Source organism: Anomaloglossus baeobatrachus, assembly GCF_048569485.1.
Source record: "Anomaloglossus baeobatrachus isolate aAnoBae1 chromosome 5 unlocalized genomic scaffold, aAnoBae1.hap1 SUPER_5_unloc_18, whole genome shotgun sequence".
Taxonomy (NCBI): domain Eukaryota; kingdom Metazoa; phylum Chordata; class Amphibia; order Anura; family Aromobatidae; genus Anomaloglossus; species Anomaloglossus baeobatrachus.
In genome coordinates, this window is record NW_027441793.1 from 871,408 (window position 1) to 880,000 (window position 8,593).

Below are 8,593 nucleotides of genomic sequence, written 5' to 3' on the forward strand. Positions count from 1 at the left end.
CGTGCAGCGCCTCTCTCCCTGCGAGCCCCCCCCAACGTGCAGCGCCTCTCTCCCTGCGAGCCCCCCCCAACGTGCAGCGCCTCTCTCCCTGCGAGCCCCCCCCAACGTGCAGCGCCTCTCTCCCTGCGAGGCCCGCCCTCCACAACGTGCAGCGTCGCCCAGTGCGAGCCTCCCAAACGCGCTGCCCCGCAAGCCCCCGCTCCGCCCCCCCAGCGAGAGCCCCCGAGGGGCGCTGCGGTGGCTCGCTGGGCAGCGGGGCGCGGCTGTACATTTGGGGGGGCCTGCAGGGACCGATGCACGTTTTGAGAGGCTCGCACTGGGCATGATGCGATGCTGCACGTTGTGAGGGCGGGGCTGGCACTGGGCAGGGGGTGATGCTGCACGTTTGGTGGGGGCCTGCACTGGGCAGGGGGTGACGCATGTTTGGGGGCTCGCAGGGGGTGACGCTGCATGTTTGGTGGGGGCTCGCACTGGGCAGGGGGCGAAGGGGGGCCGTGTGTGTGTGGGCCGTGTGTGTGTGGGCCGTGTGTGTGTGGGCCGTGTGTGTGTGGGCCGTGTGTGTGTGGGCCGTGTGTGTGTGTGTGGGCCGTGTGTGTGTGTGTGGGCCGTGTGTGTGTGTGTGGGCCGTGTGTGTGTGTGTGGGCCGTGTGTGTGTGGGCCGTGTGTGTGTGGGCCGTGTGTGTGGGCCGTGTGTGTGTGTGTGGGCCGTGTGTGTGTGGGCCGTGTGTGTGTGTGGGCCGTGTGTGTGTGTGGGCCGTGTGTGTGTGTGGGCCGTGTGTGTGTGTGGGCCGTGTGTGTGTGTGGGCCGTGTGTGTGTGTGTGGGCCGTGTGTGTGTGGGCCGTGTGTGTGTGGGCCGTGTGTGTGTGTGTGGGCCGTGTGTGTGTGTGTGGGCCGTGTGTGTGTGGGCCGTGTGTGTGTGTGTGTGTGGGCCGTGTGTGTGTGTGGGCCGTGTGTGTGTGTGTGGGCCGTGTGTGTGTGGGCCGTGTGTGTGTGGGCCGTGTGTGTGTGTGTGTGGGCCGTGTGTGTGTGTGTGTGTGGGCCGTGTGTGGGCCGTGTGTGTGTGTGAGTGTGTGTGGGCCGTGTGTGTGTGTGTGGGCCGTGTGTGTGTGTGTGTGTGTGGGCCGTGTGTGGGTGTGGGTGTGTGGGCCGTGTGTGTGTGTGTGGGCCGTGTGTGTGTGTGTGGGCCGTGTGTGTGTGTGTGGGCCGTGTGTGTGTGTGTGGGCCGTGTGTGTGTGTGGGCCGCGTGTGTGTGTGGGCCGCGTGTGTGTGTGGGCCGCGTGCGTGTGTGTGTGTGTGGGCCGCGTGTATGTGTATGTATGTATGTGTGTGTGTGTGTGGGCCGTGTGTGTGTGTGGGCCGGGCTCGCAGGGAGAGAGGCTGCACGATGGGTGGGGGCTCGCAGGGGGAGGGTGCTTGTTTTAGTGGGGCTCGCACTAGGCAGGGGGTGATGCTGCACGTTGGGGGGATCGCAGGGGCAATGTTGCACGTTGGGGGGGCTTGCAGGGAGAGCGGCTGCACGTTGGGGGGGCTCGCAGGGAGAGCGGCTGCACGTTGGGGGGGCTCGCAGGGAGAGCGGCTGCACGTTGGGGGGGCTTGCAGGGAGAGCGGCTGCACGTTGGGGGGGAGCTTGCAGGGGGAGAGAGGCTGCACGTTGGGGGGGAGCTTGCAGGGGGGAGAGAGGCTGCACGTTGGGGGGGGGGGGGGGCTTGCAGGGGGAGAGAGGCTGCACGTTGGGGGGGAGCTTGCAGGGGGAGAGAGGCTGCACGTTGGGGGGCTCGTGCTGGGCAGGGGGCCGTGTTCCACTTTGTGGGAGGGGGCTCGCCTGTGTGCTATTAATCTTCTCCCTTTGTTTTTCTAACACAGTTTGTGACTACTGGCATCTGGGTGTAATTGCCCCCCCGTCGTCCCACCTTAGAGACTGAGAGAACAGTGTGGTCTAATGCACATCACACCTCCGGTGTCCTCCAATGTATTCAACAAGAGGATTTTTATGGTAAATGGAGAAATACAATTTTTACACCTAAAACGCACGGGACTCCGATACAAAAGATTTTTTTTCTTTCATTGTTGCCAATGTCCAACATGGCTGTATTCTACGTATTGATTTGTAAAGTTGATTGTTACAGTGTATATTTGTATCTCCGACCTTCTGTCTCCTCCCCTTTACCCTGTAGACTGTAACCCCCCCCCCGAGAGCAGGGTCTGCGCCCCTCTGAACCCGTCTGTCAGTGTTATATATTTGTATCCCCGACCTTCTGTCTCCTCCCCTTTACCCTGTAGACTGTAAGCCCCTGAGGGCAGGGTCCGCTCCCCTCTGTACCCGTCTGTCAGTGTTATATATTTGTATCCCCGACCTTCTGTCTCCTCCCCTTTACCCTGTAGACTGTAAGCCCCTGAGGGCAGGGTCCGCTCCCCTCTGTACCCGTCTGTGAGGATTGGTTTATTCACTGTAATTTATATCTGTATTTTGTGTGTGACCCGTTCCCATGTACAGCATGGAATCAATGTTCTCTATAAAAGTAAAACTGTATAAATATATTTCTCCTTTTTTTTTTTTTTTTAAATTGATATACTTATTTTAATAAAACTGTTCTAGAAGTTTGGGCTGAATGTTCATTTCTATAATGATAACGCTCGGTGTGACATTAGTGAGCAGTCACTGCCGGTCGGGCTGCGGTCACAGTGTTGTAGGTAGTTTCCAAAACATCTCAGTCCTCACATGTAGACCCACAGTAAACTGATCAGATCTCGCTGACAATTTATTTTCTGTCTTTAGCAGCCCCCTGATCCTCTCTCACGCCCCCATTTATTAGGCCCCAGTCCTGTTTCCCTCCTTTGGTGGCAACATAACTCCATGAGGCTCACACCGCCTGATTCCGGTCATATGGGGCGAAACTTTTTTTTTTTTTTTTTAATTTAAAGGGACGTAAGTTGCTTTTTGCTGAGCGTCTGAAGCTGTTGCCACCGCTGTTCCATAGGACAGGCTCTGGCAGAGGTGACACTACATATTTTACAGAGGGGTAACAATACTCCTTAGAAATCTTGAGAAGTATTTTTAGCCGCTGAGGAGAACCTCATAATTTGCAGCAACTGAAAATGATAGTACATACAATAGATGGGTATCTATAAGGCCCCTTTCAGATGTCCGTGTTTAAACAGGTGCAAGCCACATGTACCAGTATGGTTGTCCGTGTGGTACCGGTAAAAAAAAGTAAGATACTGAAATGAATGTTTTTGTTTTTTTTTTTTTTGTTTTGTTTAATGTGGAAAGCCTGAAAAATTAAAGAGATAGGAAGATAAATAAAGCTTATAGAATAGTGTTCTAGAGATAGTTAGCTTGACCAGCATTTTTACACCATTTTTATTTTTTAATTTAAAAAAAAAAAAAAAGACGTGGGGTCCCCCCAACTTTCATGTCCAGCACAGGAACAGCAGCAGCTGTAGGCTGAAATCCTCAGCTCTTTGCAGTACCTTAGCTGGTTATGAAAAATAGAGGGGATCCCACGCTTATTTTTTACATTTTTAGTTTAAAAAAAATTACGTGTGGTCCCCTCCATTTTTACTAAAAAAAACAGCCATGGTACAGCAGACAACTGGGGGATGATATTCTTAGGGTGGAAAGGGCCATGGTTATTTGGCCCTTTCCAGCCTAACAATAGCAGCCCACAGACGCCCGAGAAGTGGCACATCAATTAGATGCGCCAATTGTGGTGCTGGACCTGGCTCTTCCCGTTGCTTTGGTGCAATGGCAAACTGGGTAATATTTGTGGGGTTGATGCCAGCTCCAGCATACACCCCTACTACTAATCCAGTAGATGAAAGGAGAATAACAAACTTTATTTGAACAAAAAAACCTTCGACTCAGACCTCATTCACCAATTTATTTGATTTTTATAAATAAAAAACAGTTCTACCGTAATCTATGGTGAGGTCCCACGACATTCCCCAAAAGCAAACCTGGAAAGACATAAAAGAGAAAATCATTCAATAAATAAAGACAAAAGACACCCTCTTTTCCAATTTATTTCTCTATCAAAGCCCTAATTCTGGTCTGCCGAAAGCCAATTGGGGGCGGTCACGTCAATCCTATACTGCTGTCACACTCAGTGAAGAACCGAACATTCCTCATTGGTTGTGAGAGTACACACACACACACACACACACACACACACACACACTGCTGTGGATGCTTCTGTTTGATGACCTTCATCTCATAAGGTGAGCTCAGGTTATTCAGGTCAGCAGTATGTGTGCGGGCGCGGCAGTGATGTCACAGGTTAATCAGAGTTCACAATGAACTCAGATGACATCCTGATGACACCCGCGCTACTGTGGGTGTCGCGGCAGTAACGTCATGGGTTCATCGGAGTTTCCAGTGAACTTTGAAGAACCCGTGAAGTCACTGTCGCTACACCCGCGGTAGCGTAGGTGTCGTCAGGATATCAGAGTTCCTTGGATACTCACCTGTCCCTGGCACTGATGTCTATGGTGCTGCTGCGTCCAGGTCCTCCGTTGAGTGCATATTCATTGAGTATAATGAGCGGGGATCGGAAGCAAGTGACAGCAGGGCTGGAGACAAGTAAGTATAAAAATTAATTTTATTTCAGAGACACGTGTTTTCTCTGGTTCTTGTCACACGGATCACATCAGTGACACCCGTGCTGCCTGAGAAAAAAAAACAATGTCTGCGTGCAGGGAAATGTGGGGCAACACGGTCCATGTAAAAACATGCATGTCTGAGGAACACTATAGAATAACATGAGTACGTGTGGCATCCGTGTTAAAAATGGATGTCACACATACCTGAAACATATGGATAAAAATTCCCCGTTTTCCCAATCGGTGCGGGTTCCAGTGATCGGACACTGATCAGCAGGTGATCACCTTGCCCATGGATAGGTGATAACTTGTTTTCACTAAACAATCCCTTTAAGGCGTGTAAACAATCCCTACAATTATTTGTCCGACAGCTCTCTCTTGACTATCACATACAGGAGTGCTCGGCCAAATGTTCTTGTGTTCTCTCTCTGAGAGCTGATGTCGCCTCCTCTGGGGGTGGATTATCTTTCAAGAGATCAAAAGCATCAACAAGTGGAATTCAAACACGCCGGTTCCTTCCCTCCCTTTAAGCTGGGTTCACACTAAGCGACGTCGCTGTTACGTCACCATTTTCTGTGACGTAACAGCGACCTTGTAAGTCGCTGTTATGATCGCTGCTTAGCTGTCAAACACAGCGATGCAGCAGCGATCATAACGCCACTGTGCTACATGTGCAGAGAGCAGGGAGCCGCGCTTAGCGCTGGCTCCTTGCTCTCCTAGGTACAGTACTCATCGGGTTAATTACCCGATGTGTACTGCAGCTACATGTCACAGTGCAGAGAGCAGGAAGCCGCGCACACTGCTTAGCGCTGGCTCCTTGCTCTCCTTGCTACAGTATACATCGGGTTAATTACCCGATGCGTACTGCAGCCACATGTGCACAGAGCAGGAGCCGGCGCTGGCAGCAAGGGCGGAGGCTGGTAACGAAGGTAAATATCGGGTAACCAGGGAAAGGTCTTCCCTTGGTTATCCAATGTTTACGCTGGTTACAGCTTAACGCAGCTGCCAGACGCCGGCTCCTGCTCCCTGCTCGCTTAATTTCGTCGCTCTCTCGCTGTCACACACAGCGATGTGTGTGTCACAGCGGGAGAGTGACGACCAAAAAATTAAGCTGGACATTCAGCAACGACCGGCGACCTCACAGCAGGGGCCAGGTCGTTGCTGGATGTCACACACAGCGACAGCGACGTCGCTGCAACGTCAGAGAAAATGGTGACGTAGCAGCGACCTCGTTGTCGCTGTGTGTGACACCAGCTTTACATCCATTCTCGAGGTAAGTCAGATAGCCCCCATACACATCATATTGTTGTCTGATCCGGGCAATTTTAGCCCTATGTTTATGGGAGCTTTCATGTAATCTGTATAAGGGCTTATTCAAACATCTATGAACGTCAGTACAATCTCTGAACACAATGCATGGACTGGCTGAGGCCGTCCTTATAGACAGTGCTGAGATTACTGTGGAAAGATAAGGCGCAAATAGGGTCTTACCCGGTATACACGTGGAAGTGAATACTGGCAGGTACACTCACCTGGTTTGGTTGTGCCAGTCACAACCCCTTTCAAAGCATGTAAATCACGATATGATGGTGTGGGAGGCAGCGGTCCCGCGGTGAAGAGACAGTTCAAAAAGTATAGGAAAGCAGGTTGATATACCGCGCCACCCCACAGAAGTCAAAAAATGTTAAAAGTAAATCCCTTTTTCTTTATTTTCACAGGTCTACGCGTTTCAGGGACATATCCGTCCCCTTCCTCAGGACAATGTACAGAAAATACTATCAACCTGCTTTCCTATACTTTCTTTGTCGCTCCATTGGGAGACCCAGACAATTGGGTGTATAGCTATGCCTCCGGAGGCCACACAAAGTATTACACTAAAAGTGTAAAGCCCCTCCCCTTCTGCCTATACACCCCCCGTGCCTCACGGGCTCCTCAGTTTTTATGCTTTGTGCGAAGGAGGCTGACATCCACGCATAGCTCCACAGCTTAGTCAGCAGCAGCTGCTGACTAGGTCGGATGGAAGAAAAGAGGGCCCATAACAGGGCTCCCGGCATGCTCCCTTCTCACCCCACTTTGTCGGCGGTGTTGTTAAGGTTGAGGTACCCATTGCGGGTACACAGGCAGGAGCCACATGCTGTTTTCCTTCCCCATCCCTTAATGGGCTCTGGGTGAAGTGGGATCCTAATCGGTCTCCAGGCACTGGGACCGTGCTCCCTCCGCAGCCCCTGGGAATCTGCTGGATAGGAGCCGGGTATCGTCAGGGACAAGGCCCTGCTACTGTGAGGTACTCTGTGTCCCCGTGGGGACCGCGCATGGAGCGCTTGTGCCATACACATTACAGCACTGCTGGGTGTGTTAGTGCGCCGGGGACTACCACGCATGGAGCGCTTGTGCCATACACATTACAGCACTGCTGGGTGTGTTAGTGCGCCGGGGACTACCGCGCGGCCGCGCTTACTGCCGGTCGCGCTTATAACTTTAGTCCCCGGCTTCTGCGGCATAGTGTCGCATATTCCCGCCCACAGGCCTGCCAGTCAGGGGAAGGGCGGGACGCTGCACAGATCGTCAGCGCGGAGGGCTGGAGCATACATTTGTATCCTCCTCCCCCCTCACTCAGTACACTGGGGCACTAGATTCCCGCACTTTCTTGGGCACGCCCACGGACCCCTCCTCCCCACAGAACGCCGGCAGCCATTCCTGTCAGCGATTCAGACGCTGGAGAGGAGAGACAGCACAGGGAGACCCAGGCAGGGAATCTGGTGATCACACAACCGCTCTAAGCGGTCGGTAAGCAGCACCTGTGGTGCTGGCCCCACTGAGTACCGAAGTGTATATATATATATAGGCTTATAGGCTATACATTTGCACTGTACGGTCGCTCTGTTGATTTTTGGCTATATACCCTCCTGGTTGTTCTCAGAGGAGACAACATGTCATCCGCAAAAAGCAAGGGTGCCAAAGCACAGGCGTACTTTGCAACCTGTACCTCATGTACAGCTGTACTACCGGCAGGTTCCACTGACCCTCATTGTGTGCAATGCTCGGCCCCTGTGGCACTTACTCAGCCGGAGCCTCTGCGACTGGTGGCCCAGGTGGAACCACCTGCTACCACTGTCCAGGTGACAGGGACGGAGTTTGCAGCCTTTGCTGACAAACTGTCTGAGAGTATGGATAAATGGTCTGCTAAAATACTGGAAGCATTGCAGTCCAGACCGGTGATTCAGGCCCCGGGCACTGTCCAATCCTTGACCCCTGGTCCCCCTCAATTGGAACAGCAAAGTGCCCCTGGGGTAACCCATAGGTCCCAGGGTGAGGTCTCTGACACGGACCGCAGTCCCAGGCCGCCCAAGCGGGGTCGCTGGGAAATTCCCTCCACTTCATCACACTGTTCAGGGTCCCAGCAGGAGGACTCTCTGGAGGATGAAGCGGAGGTAACAGATCAGGATTCTGATCCTGAAGCCGCTCTCAACCTAGATACACCTGAAGGTGACGCCGTAGTGAATGACCTTATAGCGACCATCAATCAGGTGTTGGATATTTCTCCCCCAGCTCCTACAATTGAGGAGTCAGCTTCTCAGGAGAAATTCCGTTTCAGGTTTCCCAAGCGTACATTAAATACGTTTCTGGATCACTCTGACAGAGAGGCAATCCAGAAAAACCGAGACTGTCCAGACAAGCGTTTTTCCAAGCGCCTTAAGGACACACGTTATCCCTTCCCCCCCGAGGTTGTCAAGGGCTGGACTCAGTGTCCTAAGGTGGATCCTCCAATCTCCAGACTGGCGGCTAGATCCATAGTTGCAGTGGAAGATGGGGCTTCACTCAAAGATGCCACTGACAGACAGATGGAACTATGGTTGAAATCCATCTATGAAGCTATCGGCGCGTCTTTTGCTCCAGCATTCGCAGCCGTATGGGCACTCCAAGCTATCTCAGCTTGTCAGGCGCAGATTAATGCAGTAGCACGTACATCTGCCCCGCAAGTGGTGTCCTTAA